At 38.5% G+C, this 23,094-nt stretch overlaps 1 long non-coding RNA gene across 1 annotated transcript in view; it reads right to left on the bottom strand.

The window, feature by feature from the left end:
* Positions 1-7,937: 7,937 nt before the first annotated feature.
* LOC124522039 (uncharacterized) overlaps positions 7,938-23,094 on the bottom strand; it is an 82,946-nt gene continuing 67,789 nt past the window's right edge. The window contains exon 4 of the long non-coding RNA XR_006964667.1: positions 7,938-8,379. This is a non-coding gene — a long non-coding RNA (uncharacterized LOC124522039). The remainder of the gene's footprint in view (positions 8,380-23,094) is intronic.

Below are 23,094 nucleotides of genomic sequence, written 5' to 3'. Positions count from 1 at the left end.
AGGGAAAAAAACAAAATATGAAATTAAAGCCATAATCAGCTTAAGTGGAAACAATAGTATCTGTTCATGATTGCCATTCCCATCATCAGCTGAATTAGCAAAAGTCCTGGACTGCATGACTCCAAGCTTCAAATGACTTAGGACTGATCCAAGCTTCAAATGACTTAGGACTGATACTCAGCAGTGCCTTGTAGTGGAAGGAGACAGGTCATTCACTGAGGTGGCCAGCAGTGAGCCTTTAGGAAAGCTGCTTAAACTTTATGGGTCTTGGTTTCCTTATCTATAAAATTATAAAAAATAAAGTCTGTGCTACAGGGATGGAATGGAAACAAGCCAAATTAAACAAAGGATGCTCATTTATTATCATACTGATATATCAAGTTACGTTCTTTTTAGAAACATCTTAAATATATGGGTCACTAAATAAAACAAATACATGGGAGGGGTGTCTGGGTGGCTCAGTGGTTAAGTGTCTGACTTCAGCTCAGGTCATGATCTCACGGCTCGTGGGTTTGAGCCCGTGTCAGTCTCTGTGCTGACAGCTCAGAGCCTGGAGGCTGCTTCAAATTCTGTGTGTGTGTGTCTCTCTCTGCCCCTCCCCCATTCAAAATTAAATAAAACATTAAAAATTTTGAAAAAAAAAAAAACACAAATATATGGGGAATGAAAAGCCCAGAGAAGGATCTTTGTTTGACACACTGTTGTGCCGATTTATTTTTTCCAATGTAGTGGTTTTAATCCAGACCAGCACAGTATTCCATAGGAGCTGTTAGCTACAAATCATAGATATTTCATATATTTCAAGAAATTGAAAAGTGAAAATGACATGAAATCCCAATGCAAGTCTAAAGCCAAATGTGGTTAGAAAATTTTTGACATTAAGCCTGGTTTTCAAAATAAATCTCTGAAATTTAAAAAAAAAATGCTTAGGAATTTATACATTAAACCATTTGGCATTTCATTTTCTTGTCCTTTTAATATAATATCAACCAGGATATAACCGATACATGGTAGGAAAAAATGAACAAATATCTCTTCCCATCTTCTATGTCACTGTTACTTTCTAGCTTTGTCTTTATCTCAATTTTTGTCTCTGTTAACATGCAACCACACACACACACACACACACACACACACACACACACACACACATCTGGGCGAAGGAGCCAGGCACTGATTTAGAGAGGGAAGGCCAGGGGAGTGCCTGGCTGGCTCAGTCGGTAGAATGTGTGACTTTTGATCTAGGGGTTGTAGGTTTGAGCCCCACACTGGGTGTAGAGATTACTTAAAAAAAAACAGAGAGAGAGAGAAGGAAGGCTGGGATCCAGATCAACACTAACAGAGGTGAGCTCCAAAGCAATCCATCGACAATTACCTCTCTACCGTTAAAGCCTTGTCACGTGTACATGTATGTGTGTGTCAGCAATATGCTCTCATTTTCCTACTTTCCTCCTTAAGTGTTACCCCAAGTGTTCATTTTAGTCTGCAAGAGACAGGCAGGTAGGGAGGGAAGATAATTCCCAATATAATTACGCACTACTAGTGCCACCATAGCTGAACACTGGCTGGTTCATGGCTCTGGTTGGTAATTTACATATCACTTTCCTCCTCCTCTCAAAGCTGATACGTGTTTTCTAAGCAACTATTTCACTTCTTATTATCTGCAACTGATCCTTAACAGATACTTTCAGAATCAAACTTTTATTTTCCTCTATTTTTAATGATAAACCACCTATGGTTCTACTTTTTTGACTTTTTTTTTTTCAACTTTCTGCTTTTTTCCTGATAAAAGGCATGAGTTCCTTAATAAAATTCATTTTCTCATTCCAAAAATGTTTTAAATGTTTATTTATTTTTGAGAAGGAGAGCGAGCACGATTGGGGGAGGGGCAGAGAGACAAGAAAACACTGAATCTGAAGCAGACTCCAGGCTCTGAGCCGTCAGCACAGAGCCCAACGCGGGACTTGAACTCACAAAGTATGAGATCATGACCTGAGCCGAAGTCTGACACTTAACCAACTGAGCCACCCAGACGCCCCTCTCATTCTCATTCTTAAACATTATGTGTACATTCACATTCTTAAATATTATGTGGAGCTACCTCTTCCCTGTTGACTCCAAATTAGATTTTTTTATGAGGCATGTCCCCATTAGATATGCACCCTTGAGAATAGATGGGTGCCCAAGTCTGCAATGCATACAAGAAAAATAATTCGAGAGGAAGTTTTTATGTACTTTTTCTTAGGATCCTAGGACTTTATATTAAGAAGGCAATAGGTTCAACTACTTTGTAGAACACTTACACTTTCCTTTCCTCCTGTCACACACACCCAAATCTATAACACATTAGAGTAAATGGGGAAGATCAAAAGACATGTTTAGAGTATTTAAGATAATGTAAATCATCCACAAGACAACTGATCCTGAATTATAGATGGTTCTATTGTTCTAAATAGTCATACCCTCCAAGTGATGTTTTTCTAATGAGATGAAATGTAAAGAGGAGAAAATGCATTTCTTCCCCCCACCCTCCCTCCCTCCCTCTCTCTCTCTCTTCTTCATTTAGAAAAAGAAGGAAGCCACGTAGTACTCCATTGTGTATATAAACCACAATTTCTTTATCCATTCATCAGTTGATGGACATTTAGGCTCTTTCCATAATTTGGCTATTGTTGAGAGTGCTGCTATAAACATTGGGGTACAAGTGCCCCTATGCATCAGCACTCCTGTATCCCTTGGGTAAATTCCTAGCAGTGCTATTGCTGGGTCATAGGGTAGGTGGATCCTGAGAAACTTAACAGAAACCCATGGGGGAGGGGAAGGAAAAAAAAAAGGGGGGGTTAGAGTGGAAGAGAGCCAAAGCATAAGAGACTCTTAAAAACTGAGAACAGACTGAGGGTTGATGGGGGGGTGGGAGGGAGGGAGGGAGGTGGGTGATGGGTATTGAGGAGGGCACCTTTTGGGATGAGCACTGGGTGTTGTATGGAAACCAATTTGACAATAAACTTCATATATTGAAAAAAAAAGAAAAAGAAAAAGAAGGAAGCAAAGTTTGTCAGCAGACTGAATTTCTTCAGGAGATTCTTTTTAAAGGTAATGAGACTGTTTCAGATGCTCCCGAAAGGACAAAATGGGAGAACCTTTGGCTCACACCCACTTTCCCCAGCCACTGCCTTTGATTCTATGAGAAGAGACTTTTCAACCCCACAACCTGCATCAAGCACCTATTCTGTGCCAGACCCTGAGCTAGGGCTTGGGAAGAATAATACACAGTCATGTGTCTAAATTTCCCAGTTTGGAAGGAGAAACAAACACATGGAATAATAATTAAAATACCACGTGCTGAGAAGCATACTAGATAGAGGTACAGGCAAAGTATTCAGGGCTCATAGAAAGTTCAAGTCAGGGAAGGCTTCCCAGAGGCAGTGGCACATTACAGAGAATAAAGAATGAAATCTGTACCAACAAGTCCTAGTTCTCCCTCCTAGTTTCCCCAGAATAATTCTGCAGAAAGCAGCCCAACAGCATATTTCTTTAGGATGAATCATGTTGCTGGACAACTACCACCCCTAACAGCATTTCTAAGAAAAGCAATTAACTAGCAATTTTCCTTTATTATTTCGCTCACCCACATAATTAAATATTCTTAACGTACTCATTTCATAGTGCTTTATGCAGAATGATAACACTATCTACTGTATACTAATGACAATATAATTAGGCACCAGTTTCACATGCTTTGATGTATTCTTTCAAAAAATTATCCTAAAATACAAGTTTAATGTGAGGTTAAGAGTGCACTAAGTCTCTTCTAAGACACCACTGCTTGTCTTTATTTCACACAGGGAAATATCTTGAAGTCTCGCTTAGATTACTCTGGTTTTCAAGGAAAACTTAAAGGTCTATATGAATATATTTAAAATGTCACTGGTTCCTCAAAATCACTCCCAAGATTTCTGTCAGTTTTCTCATTTTGCTTTCAAATATGATTACTGTCATTGTGATGTATTTATTATACCATATAAACATGCACACATATATAAACATATATACATGCCTACCTATGTATAAAACTTTGCATGTGTTATATTTTATATATACAAACATATACATATGTGGTTATATATATGACACACATATATGTAATAAAAAGCCCTTTAACCTTGCCTCAAATCTCATCTCTATGTCTTACAAATATCAAAAGTTATTTTTTCTCAATCCCTTTCATGAAGTCTTTGTGGGTCAAGCTAAAAATGTTAACTCTAGATATGGTTTCCTTAGAGTTACGTACTATGAGGCACATCCTGACTCTTCCATTGTACCCCATATATATGATTTTAAATTTTTTTTTCAACGTTTATTTATTTTTGGGACAGAGAGAGACAGAGCAGGAACGGGGGAGGGGCAGAGAGAGAGGGAGACACAGAATCGGAAACAGGCTCCAGGCTCTGAGCCATCAGCCAAGAGCCCGACGCGGGGCTCGAACTCACGGACCGCGAGATCGTGACCTGGCTGAAGTCGGACGCTTAACCGACTGCGCCACCCAGGCGCCCCATATATATGATTTTAAATTCACTTTTCTCAAGTAAGGAGGAGTATATTTATTTCCTTTACCTTCACCATCATTTATGCAGTTTGAGGCTGTGTGGTAACCGAGTTCGGAGTTGCAGAGCAAGACTTTCAATAAAACAAACTGGCCCCCATTGATAATTATGCACATAGCTTGGCCCTTTCTATCCTAACCTCTCCTAGGAGAGTTTCCTTTGAAGGTTATAACCTCCTGCTTTTTGAGGTGGACCAAAACCAGTTCTTGGTATGCTCAATGTTTCAAGAGATGACTTAACATTTCCAGCAATAATATTTCAGTTATATTTAACATTCTTGTTTTCAATGCATTTTTGCCTCCTACTTATGCCCACAAAAGTTTACGTGATCAGGTAAAGGAATTTAAGATACAAACCCCTTAAAAGTCGGGAGATAAACTTTAATAGCTATATTTAAAAGCTGTGTTACAATAACTTCCAAACCAGGGCACCTGGTGGCTCAGTCAGTTAAGCATTTGACTTCGGCTCAAGTCATGATCTAGAGGTTCGTGAGTTCGAGCCGCATGTCGGGCTCTGTGTTGAAAGCTGAGTTTCGAGCCTACTTCAGATTCTGTGTCTCCCTCCCTCTCTGCCCTTCTCCCACTCGTGCTCTGTCTCTCTCTCTCAAAAATAACTTTAAAAAAAACATTAAAAAAAAAGTTCAAAAAAACCCAAAACTTCCAAACCATGACATGGTTGACATGGTTAACTTTGGAGGAAAGCAAAACCAAGGGTTTGCCTCAGGTGAGTCAATCTTTGGTAGGACTCAGACCAAAGTCTCTCTGATTCCTCACTCATCAAAACACACTGCCTCTGTCCTTTTCCAATGTATACCTTGTGCACAAAATTACAACTTCTGTGCTGTGTCAAAGCTTATGTGCTACTTTCTTCTACTTTGCAGACACTACAAGATCGTTTGCTCCACCCTTTTCTTAAGCTGGCTTTGTGCTCAAGAATGCTGGCCAAGGTTGTGCCAAAAACTTTCTGTTGGGTTTTTTTTTTTTATTTGTTTTGTGCACAATTATCATTAAGGTCAACGGGTAACTATCAAGCAAGTCATTTATCTGTGCAGTGGCTTAACAAAAATTAGGCTGTATCATTCTTTCAATACCTCATTAGTCAGTGCTGCTGATGCTCCTTTGTCATTAACCATAAGCCACCTGGGATTTTCCAGCCCTGCTGTATATAGTTGGTTGCCTTGCAAGAATAGAGGCACATAAGCATAATTAAGGACCTATTTATTAATGTCATGCAGGAGTGTGGAGTGTACACTTTACAGAACATTTTGTCTTAAGCAAGGAGGTTGGTTTTTCCAAAAGCCTAATTCATATGCTTCCATGATTCTGAACACTAGCAATCTAGCATGAACACTGAGAGATAAGACAAACATCATTTCTAAGAGTACTTTCTCTGTTTCTGTCTCTAAACACTTAGTTGCTTGAAAAAAATAAAAAATTTTATTTTTTTAAGTTTTATTTCTTTATTTTGAGAGAGAGAGAGAGAGCATAAGCAGGGGAGGGGCAGAAAAGGAAGAGGGAGAATCCCAAGCAGGCTCTGCACTGTCAGCATAGACCCTGATGTAGGGCTCGAACTCATGAACTGTGAGATCATGACCTGAGCCAAAGTCAAGAGTCCGACGCCCAACCAACTGAACCACCCAGGCACCCCTAAAAAAAAAAGAATGTTAAAAGGAAGATTATCAAACGAGAAACATCTAGCACCAATCTGAAATCAGAATGGAAGCTTTGGTTTTATTGAGAAGGATTTCCACATGACAGCTATTAACATTTTAGTGCTCCTCTCCTGCCATCCTTTACCACCAACCACTCCTCAGCTCCTTCACAATAGCCCTTATTTTCTTGCTCTTGTTGCCTCCTTTCCATTTAAACCCTCGTTGCCAAGAGAAACAGTAGAATGGACCATTCTCAAGGTTTACTCCTATAGAACACCAAGGCTCCAAGAGACAGACAGAGACAGCTTTTTAAATCCAATCTGGGTGGCTTTGTTTTACGACTTTCAGGAGTGGGGAGAATTCACGGATTCATTTTTCTCAGTGGAATGTGTTTGTTCTAAACCTTTTCCTTAAAAGGTTGACATATCTGTAGTTCATCTATACTAGAATTTGGTCTGAGATGGTATTTATAGCATGAAATGATATTCTTAAGCTTAACAGAACAATTGTTCATAATGTTTTACAAAGATGATTAGGACTTTCAAGAGTTCTTTCATGTGAGCCAGTTTGGGCTTCTAAATCTTCTTCCTGCTTCCAATTCCTCCCAGAATCATTCTTCTTAAAACACCTCTGATCTCATTCCTTGATGAAAAACTTTAACTGGCTCACCATTATTTGTTGCACAAAATCCAAACATCTGAGCAGAGTTCCCAGGGGTCCTTTGAGCTATATTATAGTGCATTGCTTTTACAAAAATAAACTTTCTTTCCTTCACACCACAAGGATTGATATGCGTGTGTGTGTGTACACAGAGTCATATCACACAATACACATTCGATGGGGTATTGTCATTCATAATACAATACATTCCTGGAATCTATATGATTTATTTTTGCAAAGAACCCATGTTTAATTATATACTTCATTCTGAACCAAGAAACTTATATGGAATAAATTACATGCCCATAGTAATAGGTGAGAAAATAAAGCTAAAAATACATATCCTAAGGACTTCTGGATATAATAAAATTATCCTTCAGGTCAAATACGAAATATGATCAAATACTGTAATTGTAGATCACCTCAGAGACTGGTGCAAATATAGCACATATGAGCACTCTAGTCCATAATATTTTGTCTAAAATTAATATGCAGACTATAACAAACACTGAAATGCTTTAATTTATACATTGTTTATAATTGCTTAATTCATAATAATAATGTTTATCTAAGAATTTAGAAATATTCAGTTGAGTAATTTGGAGTGCTCCAGTCTCTCTAAGAAAGCTGTCCAAAGAAAACTTAGTGGGTGTCTTTTTCTTTTTACAGTAAATGTCCTTATTGTCGGTAGTATTCAAATTCATTCTAGTTCCTTTAGAAATATTTTTTACAGGCGCCTGGGTGGCTCAGTCAGTTAAGTGTCCAACTTCAGCTCAGGTCATGATCTTGCAGTTAGAGGGTTCGAGTCCCACTTCAGGCTCTGTGCTGACAGCTCAGCTTCTGTGTCTTCCTTTCTCTCTGTCCCTCCCCACTCACGCTCTGTCTCTCTCAGAAACAAACATTTAAAAAAATTTAAATAACAAATTCATTCTAGTTCCTTTAGAAATATTTTGACATGTCCATATATTTTTGTAGTTGTTATGTTGTTTCCCCTGCTGAAAAGCATTTCTTTTCTTTAAAAAGGATGGTTCCAACATTTCCACATTTCAATGTGTCTTTCTTAGTTTAGCGGAAGCTGGAAGCAAATTGAATAAACACCACAAAATTTTTTTTTAAAAATGGGTTCCATTCGCCATTTTTTGATACTAGTCAGGGAGGAGTAATCTTTAAAGACTCATATATTTACATTTTTCTTTAGTACAGACAATTTAAAAAATTATTTTAAACCATCTCCTATCTCATAACGGAAGCTCAAAACATTATTTGTACCTTTAGTTGAACAAAAGAGCCATAGGCCTTTATGATTTCATTAAGTAAGAGTTAGGGAAAGATCAGAACCTTAGCGATGAAAGCTTACCACAATTAAGCTTTAATATCAGAGCCACTTGTTCAACTACCCTTTTTCCTTTACACCTTCGGGAACATCTGTTGCAGGGAGTATGGCCAGAGTCGCAAAGGATGAGTCTGCAGACAAAGTGCAGTTAAGTGAAGGTCCTCATACTCAAGTCGAACCGAGGCCCCGACTCCAGAATGAAGCTTCTTTTTATTAGGATAATTGCTAAAGACTATCTACATAAAGTCAGCTAAGCAAGTGTGTTAATCAGTCTAATGGTTTAGCATTTCAAGGCTGAATTTCGAATTAATTGATTTCTAGAACACTAGGAAGGGTCAGGTGTGAAGGAGGAACATTAATGGCTCTAAGGTGTTCCTTACCAGCCGCAGCCGCTTTCAGCTGTGTAAACGTGTCCTAAGGCCTTGCACCCTCTCCAGCCCTTCCCTTTTGAAGCCTTTTCCTTTGATGCTTCTCTCCTGCATCTCCCACAAACACGAGTCAAAAGAACCCAAGGATGAGACAGTAAATTAGTATGACTTTTGAAAGCTGGCAGTATCTAGTAAAGCTGAACTTATGCATATCTTATAACCTAGCAATTCCATGCCTAGGAATATATCCGACTCAAACACATACATATCTATTCAACAAAGACATGTCCTGTCATGTTCATAGCCAAACTATTCATAAAGGCCAGAAACAGAAATGCCCAAATGCCATCAACAGTAAAACTGATAAATAAATACTGCATTTTTACACATTATTCAGAAATGAGAATGATTGGCACGTACATATAACCCAATGATTCTCACTAACGTAATATTGAATGAAATAAGTCCTATCCAAAAGAGTACTTTTGGATAGGCAAATAATGTCTTTAGTATGACCAAAACAAGATCAAAGTATAAAAACAGGCAAAAGAAGTCTATGCTGTTGAAGTCAACATCACAGTTATCGTTGGTGGGGAGAGCAGATAGGAGCCTGAACAGAGCACAAGGGGGCTTATGCAATGCTGACAATGTTGTTGTTGTTTTTACTTGAGAGAGAGAGAGAGAGAGAGAGAAAACAAACAGGGGAAACGGGCAGAGGGAGAGTGAGAGAGAATCTTAAACAGGCTCTACACTCAGTGCACAGCCCAATGCGGGGCTCAATCTCACGACTGTAGAACTCAATCTCATGGCTATGAGGTCATGAACTAACCCGAAATCAAGAGTTAGATGCTTTACCCACTGAGCCACCCAGGTGCCCCAGTGTTTTGTTTCTTGATCTAAGTGCTGGTTACACAGTTGTGTTCAGTATCGAAAACTTAATGCTTTTTACACTGATGCTATGTGTACGTTCCTGATATGTGTATATCTTATTTTGGTAAAGTTTTTTTAAAGGGACCCAGGAAGTCAAAAGCACTTTTCTACATCTACAAAGGGAACATGACCTTTTAAAGATTTTAAGGTTTTCTGAGTATCCCAGTAAGACCAAATGGAAATGTTATTCAAAGGAGGCACAACTCAGCCAAAATTCAATCTAGTTGACTTAGGGTTTTTTTTGTTTTTGTCCTTTTTTTTTTTTTTTTTAAGAAAAGACAATTAGAACATTGGGAATGAAGGTAAGTTAATATCTCAGTTGCACCAAGTAGTTTAAGGATCACCTTCAACACAGTTCCCATAAAAGGAAGTACTTACAATATACCAGCCCAGTTTTTAAATCAGATCTAATTCCTATGAAGTAGAAAAATGATGGAGAATTAAACTTCATGGGGAATCTCAAAAGGTCAAGAAAGTGACAGCTTGTCTTCCTCTGGAAATTTGCTGTGGCTTCATCACCATGAAAATATGTTTCTCCACCCTCACCATCACTTCCCCCAAATTGTTTTTCTTTAACAAGTCAAATACTCAGAAAAAACATTCTTACCAACTATTCTGCCATTGTGACATGGCTGTAAACTATACTTCCCAAGACTAAGACATGATATATTGTAATGATAACAGCTGGACATTTGGAAGAAGTTAGCAAGTGACCAAGCTGATACTTTAAATCTGGACTTTATTCGGATGCCAAATAGCATATTTCTGAGATCACATTATCTTCTTCAAGAGTCAAACATACAATCTCTTTGCTCAGGAAATTCCACAGGGACAAGATATAGAGCAAACCATAAATATTCAAAGAAGAGGATGTGTTGATGGATCTGGTTCTTGCTTACTGAAAAATTAAATACTCAGACCTGGGCAAGAACTCAAGCTTCCTTCTTCATGGGAATAAATGCAAAGTATCTCTTCTAATTGGTTCCTCTTTCTTTATCCTCTTTTTCATTTACTCCTAGAATAGCCAAAGACACAGGACTGCCTGCAACACAACTTTATGTTATAGCCCTTTGGAATGTCTTTATTTCACCAAATGATCTCTTTACCATCTAAAAGGACATATGGGCCACACCTGAACATGCAAAATAAATATATGCCTAAAGCATGTCACACTTTTGAGAACACGTTCCTCTCAACTCACAGATGCTGAGAGTGTTAAGATTTGGAAAGAATATTTAGATTATTTTTATTAAAGCCTTCATTGAAAAATCAAATTAGGAGACTCGGCTAAGGGCATGTAACTAATTAAAGGTTAAGTTAAGACTAGAATCCAGAATTGCTGATTCTTAGTCTAATACTTTTTTGTGCTATCTCAAAATGTCTTGACTCACAAGAAATTATATGAACGAATTACAATCCAGTTTTGTGGGTTATGCATCGCTACTCAAGCAAAGCCAAGAGTTGTAAGCCACAAGAGGTAAAAATAAAACTTTCTGATCTATGAATGGGACATTCTTCAAAGAGGTACATGGTCTGGTGGAAATGCCCAACTCCACCAACTCACACAGCTGTTGTATGTACATGAACAAGAAGGAAATAAAAAGAAAACAGATATCTGGCTGCCTCAGTCAGTGGAGCATGTGACCCTTGACCTCAGGGCCATGAGTTCAAGCCCATGTTGGGCCTAGAGCTTACTTTAAAATAAAAAAAGGAAAACAGAACACACATGCATGTGCATATACACACATGCTCTCTCCTTTACCCTACTTTATTCCACCCTGACAAGCCACTTACATCCTAAGAATACTGGTGAAGAAATAGATAAGCAACAGACTGTTTTACCGGAGAGAAATGGAGGGATCAAGTCCACCAGAGATGGACTTTGTCAAGGACCTAAAGAGTCAGTACAAAAAGAAAGGAATTCTCATTCATTCTATCATTCAGTCAATACTTTTGTATTTCATGCCTGTCATGTTGAGATATGGTGCTAGTGAGTGAAGACACACAGTGAAAGACACTGGTCCTTGCCCTCAGGATGTGGCAGTTAATTGGGCATACAACAGTTGCCAAGCAGTGTGATAACTGCCACCCATGGTAGAATACAGCAGCTGAGACAAAGGGTTTCCCAGGGTGGAGGTTGGGAGATGTAGGGAAGTAGAGGGGAGGAGAGGATAAGGGGAAGAGTTAATGCTAAGAAGATCCTCCTAAGAGTGACTAGTAAGAACATGAGAAATTGTATCATTTTCTTCTCTGAGGGACTTTCCCACATTCTCACTTGCTCAATGGTTCTCAACATGTGGCCCCAAGACTAGAAAGAAGCATCATTATCTGAGAACTTGTCAGAAATATAAATTCTTGGGACCTACCCCAGGACTGCTGAATCAGAAACTTAGGATAGGGTCCCACAATCTGAGTTATAACAAGCCTCCCAAGTAATTGTGATGTGTGCTAAAGTTTGAGGACTATTGTACTAGATAAATCAAGGTGAAGTTAGGTAAATGAAATTCCACAAGGTCTGGTCTGAGAAGTTTTTATGTAAATGTACCATTCTTAAAAGTCATTTTGCCAGGCATGTTCTAATTTGTATTTCAGAAAATACGGTTCTCTGTTTATGTTTGGAGCCTGATGTTTCTGAAGTAAATGCTATGCATTTTACCTGGAGTCAGGTGTCTTGAATGGGGATCGAAATAGATCAAACTTCAGAAAGCAGAGGAGGCTCCTTATGGAAGGAACCACAGAATATACTGATTCACAGGGACTGCACCTTTGACTCGCTCAGGCTACGTGGTCTCTGATGTTCAGCACCCATTTCTTTCCCTACATCCCCTCTATAGAAGAAGTTTTCTACTTCACCTTTTTTCAAAACATATAGTTTGTTATATGTCCACTCTTCTCCTTAACTCTGTATGACCATAGAGATCCAGGATCTATTACATCTAGCTACATTCTCTAAGTTCCTAGACTTTATGCCTTTTGGCTAAAATTCTTAAGAGAAAAAAAGTGTGTCCAAGTTTGGCTCAGTGGTTCATCCAGCTAGGGGCCCTGGGTATTAACAAGGCAGACAGGACAGAAGAGAAGGCTGGAACTGACCTCGGAAGAGGTTATGGCTTTGGCAAGGAGATTACTCAGAAAATCTAATACAATAAAAATGATCCATCCGGCCCCTGAGAGTTTATCTAACTTCAGGAGTCTGTGAAGCAACAATGCATCCTTAATTTCTGTGATTCCCCAACAAATGGTAAGAAATCCACATAAGAATACAACGGCTTTTGGGGTGCCTGAGCAGCTAAGTCGGTTGAGCATCTGACTTCGGCTCAGGTCATAATCTCATGGTTTGTGACTTCAAGCCCCCCATCAGGGTCACTGCTGTGGGCACACAGACTGCTTCAGAATCTGTCCTCATCTCTCTGCCCCTCCCCCACTTGTGCACATGCTCTCTCTTTCTCTCTCTCTCTCTCTCTCACAAATAGATGAACATTTTAAAAAGTGCAACAGCTTTTGAAAAGATAATTTGTTTACCTACCAAAACCTTAATTATATATACACCCTTCACCACAGAAATTTATATTCTAGGTTTTTATCTTCAGGAAAAAAATGGAATGTGTCCATTAAGAAATGAGCAAACAAGGATTCTTATCACTGTATTATCTTTCAAAGCAAAATTAAAAAGGAAACTACCTGGAAAGTCTAGGAAGGAAAGATTTTTATTAATGGACGTCATATTCATATCCATCTAAAAAAATCCATCTACTTTTTCTCCTTCATTAAAAAAATCAGTAAGCCCTAACATTGTTTTAATACTGGCATAAGGCAGTTGCAGGCAGGTTGCCTCCCACGGTCTGTTTTTCTTGTCTGGGTTACAGTCACCATGATGATCCAGCCACAGCTGCTAGATGATCTCCTCCAGCTGCAGATGTCATCTGCTCCTACCAGCCACTAATTGAATTTCGTTGCTTCCCCTGTCTCCTCCGCTTCAGCAAAGGCCTCCCAGTCTTAAAGTCCAAGTCTGCCTCCTTGCCTCTGTCCTCCAGTCCAACAGCAGAAAAGCCCATGTCTTGGGCTCTAAAGCTCAACTAGAACACATTTTTTTCATTCTAGCCAATAATTAATATTAATAAATTTTTAACGTTTATTTTTGAGGGGGAGGGAGGGAGAGAGAGAGAGAGAGAGAGAGAGAGAGAGAGAACATGAGCGGGGGAGGGGAGAAGAAAGGAAGACACAGAATCCAAAGCAGGCTCCAGGCTCTGAGCTATCAACAGAGCCTGACGCAGGGCTTGAACTCACAAACTGAGAGATCATGATCTGAGCTGAAGTCGAATGTGCGACCTACTGAGCTACCCAGGTGCCCCGTACCCAATAATTTAATATAATTTTCATAATACTAGCTAAACAGTTCTTACCTCTGACTTGATATAGAATACTTGAGTCTCCTTGCTCTCTAATTATCTTAATGGATAAAAGCAATAGAAGCTGGATTGCTAGAAACCTAGAATGAGATGTATCTTTTCTTTAAATATTATGTCCAAAGACTACAGAATTATAGTCTGAGAGCACAAATAGAATTAATAGAGTAATTTCCCCTAACTCAGAATCTTCTCCTCTATCAAAGTGTTTGATAAGAAGATATGGAATTGGGTTTGCATGATAATTCTTAGTCTGTCACTAAGAAGAATGTAACTTTGAAACCGTGACTGGAAAGGCAGGACTTCAACTGGAATCATGGGCAACAATCCCAGAGGAGGTAACACCAATAAAGGTCAAAGCAATGTGCATCACGCTCACTGACTGCAATTTCTTAAAAGCCCCAAAGTCACCACAGTGGCCATTAGTTGATGCCTATGACATGGCCACCTGAATGCAATATGACCGTCTTGGCTGCAGCATCGCATAAACATGATAAAAGTGAAATTCACTCCTATAAAGAGTATGGAGAGCATAAAGAATACTATGCAGCTCATTGGTTTGGCAAATGGAAGGGTCCTATTTTTGTGCCTTCTTAACCCACCATTTGTTCACCTCAGATGCTGACTGTCCCTAAGTTTCTTCCTCTGAAAAAGGAAGAAACTTCAAAAGGGCCAATAAGTAAAAGTTTGGAGCTGCTCTAGTGGAAGGGGACAGGAGAGAACCAGAATTCTATTACTGTCTCCCCTGTCTCTTCCTTTCTTCCCTGTGCCCAGCGATGGCTGTAGATAAACCAGGGTAGAACCCAAAGGCCCTGTGGAATCCAGAGTGACAACCAATAGGCTATGTGATTTCTAAGGCCCCTTCCTACTACAACACCCTTTACTTATATTTTTTACTTCTACACTGGCACCCAATACATGGCAGGTGCTCCATGGATGTTAAGCAAATTGAACTTGAAGCTCTATCAGTTGCCCAATGATCTAGAAAAGCTTTTATAAGAGCAGATGTTTCTAGGTCCTGACCTATTCATTTTTTAGCAAATAAAACCAAATTATAAGTCAATTTTTTAAATTAGGACACCTCTGGGGCACCTGAGTGGCTCAGTCAGTTAAGTGTCTGACTTGGTTTTGGTTCAGGTCATGATTTCACAGTTTGTAAGATGAGATCTCGTGTCAGGCTCCACATTGACTGTGCAGAGCCTGCTTGGGATTCTCTCTCCCCTCTCTCTGCTCTTTCCCTGCTTGCTCTTTCTCTTAAAATAAACAAACAGAAAGAAAGAAAGAAAGAAAGAAAGAAAGAAAGAAAGAAAGAAAGAAAGAGAAAGAAAAGAAAGAAAGAAAGAAAGAAAGAAAGAAAGAAAGAAAGAAAGAAAGAAAGAAAGAAAAGTTAAGGCACCTCTTAATTAATTGTACGACTTTAGGCTCATATTGTTAATGTCCACTTAGAGCTCCTTATTGTTACTGCTTTTTAATTACTCACATAACTCACAGAATATGTTCTCCTTTTTACATCATATGTCACACAGAACAGGTGGCAGAGTGTAAAGTGGCCTGTTTTTTTGGAGTCACTCTGAGCGGCATTCTCATTCCAGCTCTAACATTTACTCTCTGTGGGACATGGAGAAAAACTTTAACCTTTCCACCCTCCTCATATGAAAGACAGGAATAGGGAAGTAGGAACAAGACTGTCTGAATAGCAACTGGCAACTAATAAGTGCTCCATAAATGACAATTGTACTTATTATTTTTTCCAAAATTGATCAAAGTAAGGGACAGATTACATAGCATATCCTATAAGACTAGAAGGCATGGAGCATATGAGAAAGCTAGAAAGTCCATAAAATTATTTTGTTTTGTTTTGTTGCAAGTTTTCATGATTCTGTTTTTAAGTAATCTCTACTCCCAATGTGGGCTCAAACTCACAACCCCAAGATCAAGAGTTGCATGCTCTACCAACTGAGCTAGCCAGGAGCCCCCATAAAATGATTAAATAACTACCCGATAGTAAATAACAGCAAGAATAATAAACGAAGTAAAACATGTGAGGCGCACTGAATAATTTTAGAACTCCATAAGCTCTTGATAATTAATAGTAATTATTATCATTAGGTTTCATGCTAGAATTGCCCAAACCTTTCTATGGCCATGGATGAGACAGTTCCTAAAAAGTTAAAAGGCATAAAATAAAATAAAAATTATAATTCATCTCCTTAACATTTAATTAAAAGAAATATTCCTTGAGGCCAGCAATCTGTAGCAATTATTATGAGTTCTGTCTGGAAAGTGATTTATCTAACAATTGCAGCAGAATTTTCCATCCTTCCTATTTTGGCACCTTATCAAAGAAAAGGCAAGAATGTTATTGTGGATAGATTGAAAAACAGAAATAGTGTTACCTCAAGTATTGCCAGGCAGTTGTTTGGGGTTTTTTGTTTTTTGTTTTGTTTTTTTTTTTTTTAGTGTTGACATAAGGATGGTAAACAAATGTACACAAATTGAAACTTGCAAAGTTTCTCTCTTAACAGAGTCAGTACCCAGATGACTTAAAAGTTTTTCAACAGGCAAAATTGTCAGAAAGGAAGAAAGGAAAGGACAGAAGACACAAATGTATCATTACATCATCAGGGATGCTAAGGAACAAGATGCTATAGTCTCTTACAGTGATAAATGTAATTATGTTGCTAGTAATATTGTGTTACATTTCATCAGATTCCTTCCCTCCTCCCAAGTAGCCTCCCATTACACACATTAAGCCACATTAAGTCCTGAGTCATTTCAAAACTCAAGGGTACATATTAATAATAAATAGAAACACCCAGGATTTCTACATGAATTTTCCTCCCAAACACCAAGTAATCTTGCTAATTTCACAACACACCTTGGAAGAGGATGCAGATGGCCATCATTGCTCCTAAGTCACTGGTTAGAAAAGTTTCACAGGAAAGCTGAGTGAACTATCCTACAACATGGTGCTAAAGTGCACTGTTATCTCTTGGTAAGGGAAAAGTCAGGATGATGAGGAAAAAGCACTGGTATAATGGATGACTTAAATTGCTTATTTATAGGTTATAGAATGGTTCACGGGCACTCTTTTAACACAGATAATAAAACATAGTACACCCCAATTTCAATATTGTAAATGTAATTTATGAATATAGGTGTTTATTACAAACAGGGATTCATGCTACATATACTGTTTATAGCCTATTCTTTTTGGATGGCAGCCTATTTATAAACAATTTCCATACATCTACATCAACATGTGCGATGGCTGTAACGTACTCCACTTATAAATCTATCCTAACTTACTTGTGTTTGAAAATCTCTTCCCCAAAGCCAGGCATGAATATGCTTCCTTGAAAAAAAAATCAATATAGATTGATTCCTTCAACAAATAATTGCCACTCTGATAGGAATCTCCATGAAAGACAGCATCAGCACACTCAAGCACCAAAAATTTAGGAAGGGACATCAAATAAGCCAGCAACTACAACGGTATGTGGTGAGCCACTCTTATCAATTGAAACAAGATTTTTCTAGAGATTAATTTGGCTGAACATATAAAAAATTCCTAAAACTGTAAATACCATTTGCCCCAACAACTCGCCTCCTAGAAATGTATCCTTAGTTTATAATGAGATAAGTTTCAAAGACGTGTATACAAGACAATATGTTAAACAATAGCGAGAAAGAGGGGAAAAGAGAACAGTTTAAATAAATTAGGATATAATCAAAGCAAATACACGGAAGCCTTAAAAATGATGATGCAGGGGTGCCTGCCTGGCTCAGTGGGCTGGGTGTCTGACTTTGGCTCAGGTCACGATCTCGCAGTTCTTGAGTTCAAGCCCTGCGTCGGGCTCCGTGCTCACAGCCTGGAGCCTACTTCGGATTCTGTGTCTCCCTCTCTCTGACCCTTCCCCAGCTCACACTCCGTCTCTCTGCGTCTCAAAAAGAAATAAACATTAAAAATTTTTTTTTAATGTTGATACAGATTATGGAACAATATTCAAGATATATGATTATGTTTTTAAAAAACAGGCTACGTCAAGGAGTGCCTGGGTGGCCCAGTTGGTTAAGCATCTGACTTTGGCTCAGGTCATGATTTCATAACTTGTGAGTTTGAGCACCACATCAGGCTCTGTGCTGAGCTGAGCCTGGAGCCTGCTTCCGATTCTGTGTCTCCTTCCCTCTCTTCCCCTCCTCTGCTCTCTCTCTCTCTCTCCCTCTCAAAAGTAAATAAACATTAAAAACTAAATACATAAATATAAATAAAAATAAAAAATAGGCTACATCAACATGTGTGTATGTGTGCAACGGAAAGATAAAACTCAAAATACTAGTAGTGGTTCTCTCTGGGTTACAAGTTTCTTAGAGGCTCTCCTTCATGTTCACCAGATTTTCTAATTTAGATATAATGAACATACAGTACTTACCCAAAGGAGAAACTGACATGAACATTTTTTTCTTATGATTTTTTATTTACTTTGAAAGAGAGAGAGGGAGAGAGAGCTAGGGAGTGGCAGAGACAGAGGGGGAAAGAGAGAATCTGAAGCATACTCCACACTGCCAGGACTTGTCTCTCTCTCAATAGAAAAACGCTTATATATATATATATATATATATGGCAATATTTTATATTTATAAATATATAAATATATATATAAATATATAAAAATATTATATATATATATATAAATATATAAAAATATTATATATATATATATATATATATATATATATATATAGGGGGCACCTGGGTAGCTCAGTCGGTTGAGCATCTTACTTCGGCTCAGGTCACGATCTCAGGGCTCGTGAGTTCAAGCCCCACGTCGGGCTCTGTGCTGACAGCTCAGAGCCTGGAGCCTGCTTCGGATTCTGGGTCTCCCTCTCTCTCTGCCCCTCCCCCATTCGTGCTCTCTCTGTCTCTCTCTTTCTCTCAAAAATAAATAAAAACATTTAAAAAATACAAATAAAAAATTTTAAAAAGGATAAATAGAGGGTGCTCTAGGAGCCCCTAATAGTCTGAAGCTGACAGGAAGACTGGGGACAGCCTCCTGTATTAGTGCCACCAACACGAAATCTTCCAGGCTATATGGCAGTCAGCCAGTTAAAGAAAAGAGAAAGAGCACTCTAAAATGAGGGAAAGCCTTGGAGGAATGTGACAGCATGACCCAGTCAAAGTAAGTAGTTCACAGGCTCCGGAGAGGGCAACTGAAATAAGAACTAAAGGTGCCTGCTAGATTTTGAAATGGGGGGGGGGGGGGGTTCCATTTTGACCTAAGCCTGCACAGTGTCAGGGAATAGGTGAAGGCAGAAGCCAGAGAGATGAGCGCAGGCTAAGGAATGAACGGGAGGTAAGGAAGCGGGGATGAAGGTGAGCACTAATTCAGGAAGTGCTGTTCTAATCCTGAAAAGAGAGGAGCCATGGGATTCGATATGGTGCTATAGAGAAGGTTCTATTTTCTAAGATGGGAGAGCTGAAGGGTGTTAATAGGAGAAAGAGCCAACATAAAAGGAGAGGTTGACTTACAAAAAAAAAAAAAAAAAGAAGAAGAAGAAGAAAGAAAAGTAATGACAGGATGTGGATGCCAGTTTGATATTCCTACGTGGGGGAGGCAAGGGGAATCCAGAACAGGAGTGGAGGCCTGAGGACCCTGCAGTTGGGCCAGGTGACATCACAGGAAATCATCCCTTAGCTTCAAATGACAAAGTCATTCCGTGGAAGGCACTTTCTTAGAATATAGGCCCAGTGAGTAGGTGCCACCAGGAGAACCCAGAAAATATTTAGTATCATCAGAAAATGTGGTATAAACAAAACAACACATTGTTATCTCACCTCTGTATGACAAAAAATATGTGTGAAATTTCTATGACCTCGTCTAAGGAAAGACATAAAAAAACTATTAGAAAAAGTATAGAAGACAGAAACTAAAGTGTTGAAGTGGATGGCAGGAGAATGAACAAGATGTGAACTTTTCACCAAGAAAAAAACAAAGCCTATTATGGGACATATTTTATGTTAGTGGCTTCTGGTCTTTCTGAGTATAAAAACCTTTTTTAATACCAAAATAGTTTGAGAATACACATGATAGTGTTTAAACACTTAATAATTATTGACTGGGAAAAGACATTATGACAAAAAACATTCACAAATTGAATCATTTTTTAATTAACTTGCATTTTATTAATCTCAGCACTACCTACACATTTTTGGTATGTGTGTATTTATGTGTGACATTATGTATTTATCCTCCCAGAGACAATGTTTGGGCACACATGAAATTGCACCTCCCTTGTGATAATTCTGAACTATCAACCACCATCCTGCACATGCCCAGGACCCTCAGAACATATCTGAGAAACACTGTCCCTAGTTTATAAAACCCTGAATTGAATGAATACGCATCTCATTGCCTAATATCCAAATACTACAATTAAAACATGAAACTTGAAAGACGTGTATCTAGAACACAGTAGTCTTTTGGAAGATTTATAAACATCTTAAATAATATAAAATGAAGTACAGAAATGGTTTCCAAAATGTTTACATAAGTCACTAGATGATATTTCTGTAGTAAGTTTTAAAGAAGAATTGTGTTTGCAGAGGCCATAAGCTTTTGGGTGACATCAGAGAGTGTAACAGGGCTCTGTGCCTTGACACTTCTTGGTGCTGCTGAGCCAAATAAACTGTAAGTCTTGTCAATGTTAATTCTCACAGTCGTATTCTGATCAGGCATAATACAGAGGAACACATAGATTTAAAATATTCTTGGATAAAAAATGAATCAATCAATCAATGAATCAATGAATGGAAAAGATGGAAACTGGAAGAAAAGAAACCCAAGTCCAGGGCTCAATAATTTCACTATCCTACAAATAATTTAAGGTATAGAAATCGCTATTTGCAGGGTTCTAAGAATCGATCCTGTCTGGATTTCCAGCAAAGATAGAAACTACAGATTAGAAAAAATGAAACAGAATGGTTTAGTTTCACTTTTCCATTGACTAGAAAAATGTATTTTGGAATTTGCATATGTATAATCCCAATCAATGTATTTTCTAGGAAAACCCACTCAGTTAGTTAGCTATTTTGCTGTTCCTTTTTAAGCAGATCTGAACCTGCCTATTTAATTTCCCTGTGCAAGCTGACTTTGAATCCAGCAACCTCCCTATGACCGCAATCTCCATATCTTACTCTATAAGCTTCTGCACTACCCATTTGAGAGGGAAGACTAGGGGTGCCTGGGCAGCTCAGTCAGTTAAGAGCCTGACTTCAGCTCAGGTCATGACCTTGCAGTTCATAAACTGGAGCCCTGAGTCAGGCTCTGCGCTGACAGCTCAGAGCTTGGAGCCTGCTTTGGATTCTGCGTCTTCCTCTCTCTCTCTGCCTCTCCTCAGTTTGTACTCTGTCTCTCTCCCTCTCTCAAAAATAAACATTGAAAAAAAGTTTTTTTTAAAAAAAAAGGAAGACTAGAATGAACAAGATAATTAATCTTCATGAATAACGTGTGTTGTAGCAAGATCTGCTTTTGTCAGTAAATAACAATATGGGGCCATTTCAGTCAATTAATCAATAAACTCTAAAATTTCAGTAAACCGTGATGGGAAAATAAATTCACATACTCTTCTTTTTTTTTTTTAATGAAAAACCAGGGCACCTGGGTGGCTCAGTTGGTTAAGCATCCAACTCTTGATTTCAGCTCAGGTCATAATCTCATGGTTTGTGACTTTGAGCCCCACATCAGGCTCTCTGTTGTCAGAACAGAACCTGCTTCGGATCCTCTGTCCCCCTCTCTCTCTACCCCTCCCTAGCTCATGTTCTCTCTTTCTCTCTTTCTCTTACTCTCAAAAATAAATACAACCACACAGAGAACTGATTCTATTTAAAAAAAAAAAAAGGCAACTACTTTTAAATAAATAAATGAAATGAAATGAAATGAAATGAAATGAAATGAAAAACCAAGCACCATCGAGTATTCATTTTGTTTTGCTTTAAAGATAACTGTGCAGGGGCGCCTGGGTGGCTCAGTCGGTTAAGTGTCCGACTTCAGCTCAGGTCACGATCTGAGTTCAAGCCCCGCGTCGGGCTCTGGGCTGATGGCTCAGAGCCTGGAGCCTGCTTCCGATTCTGTGTCTCCCTCTCTCTCTGCCCCTCCCCATTCATGCTCTGTCTCTCTCTGTCTCAAAAATAAATAAAAACGTTAAAAGAAAAAAAAGATGACTGTGCAGAGCTCAGTGTCCAGCTGTGGCTCTGTTAACATTTATGTGGCCTTGGTTAAATTCATTAGCCCCTGCCCTCAAGTTCCTCTTTGACAATATGTGGAGGTTGAGTCAGGTGATCTTTAATGTCTCTATGAGTCCAAATACTTCAATGACTGATTATTAAGAAATTTCATCTATCTTCTATATTCTTTATGTTAAGAAAATGGTGAAATTTCTAATAGTGGTTCAGCAAAGATGTCAGCCAAATCATCTTCCCATTCATTAAGCCCCTAAAACGCTCCTGAACTGCTCCCAAAATGACATTATCTTTCCACATTCTGAACTATAAAGATAAAATTGGAATCACTATAGGCCAATTATTTCAGATCCATATTTAGAAAAACATGAATCTACATATTGATTTAGCACATAATTAAGTACTAAGTGAATTAGCAAACACAGGGAGCACAGAGAAGAAACAAACCTAGGGCATTCCCTCAAACCTATTAGAATCAGAACAGGGACAGGCTGTTAACTCCACGTTTATAATTCACTACGATAATTGCTAGGATGGAACAAATTATACACAGTACAGTTATGGAGGACATTTTGATTGTTTGATTATGTTTTTTCTTCCACTAGAGTCTAAGCTCCATGAGGATAAGAACCTAGATTTTTCTGGCCATTATTCCCCCAAAATCTGGCGTATGATTAGTTCTCAAAAAATATTTGTTGAGTTAACAAAGGAATGAATGAATGGCCAAGTCACAGGGGCATAAAAGAAATGAACCTAAGTCTGCTAGAACAGTATAGTTAAGGGCAAAGTTAGAGGCTACATCCTGAAGGTCCACATTATTCATTGTCAGTTGTTTTTTCATTATATTGGAGACAGAAAGAACAAAATCTGTACAGTTGCATTCCCCTTATTCATTTCAAAACACAC

This window comes from Lynx rufus, unplaced genomic scaffold, assembly GCF_022079265.1.
Source record: "Lynx rufus isolate CCGP_SWC_20201006 ecotype Redwood Valley unplaced genomic scaffold, mLynRuf1.p SCAF_1, whole genome shotgun sequence".
Taxonomy (NCBI): Eukaryota; Metazoa; Chordata; class Mammalia; order Carnivora; family Felidae; genus Lynx; species Lynx rufus.
Note: the sequence above shows the minus strand (reverse complement) of the source record. Positions and strands in the feature narration are given on the sequence as shown.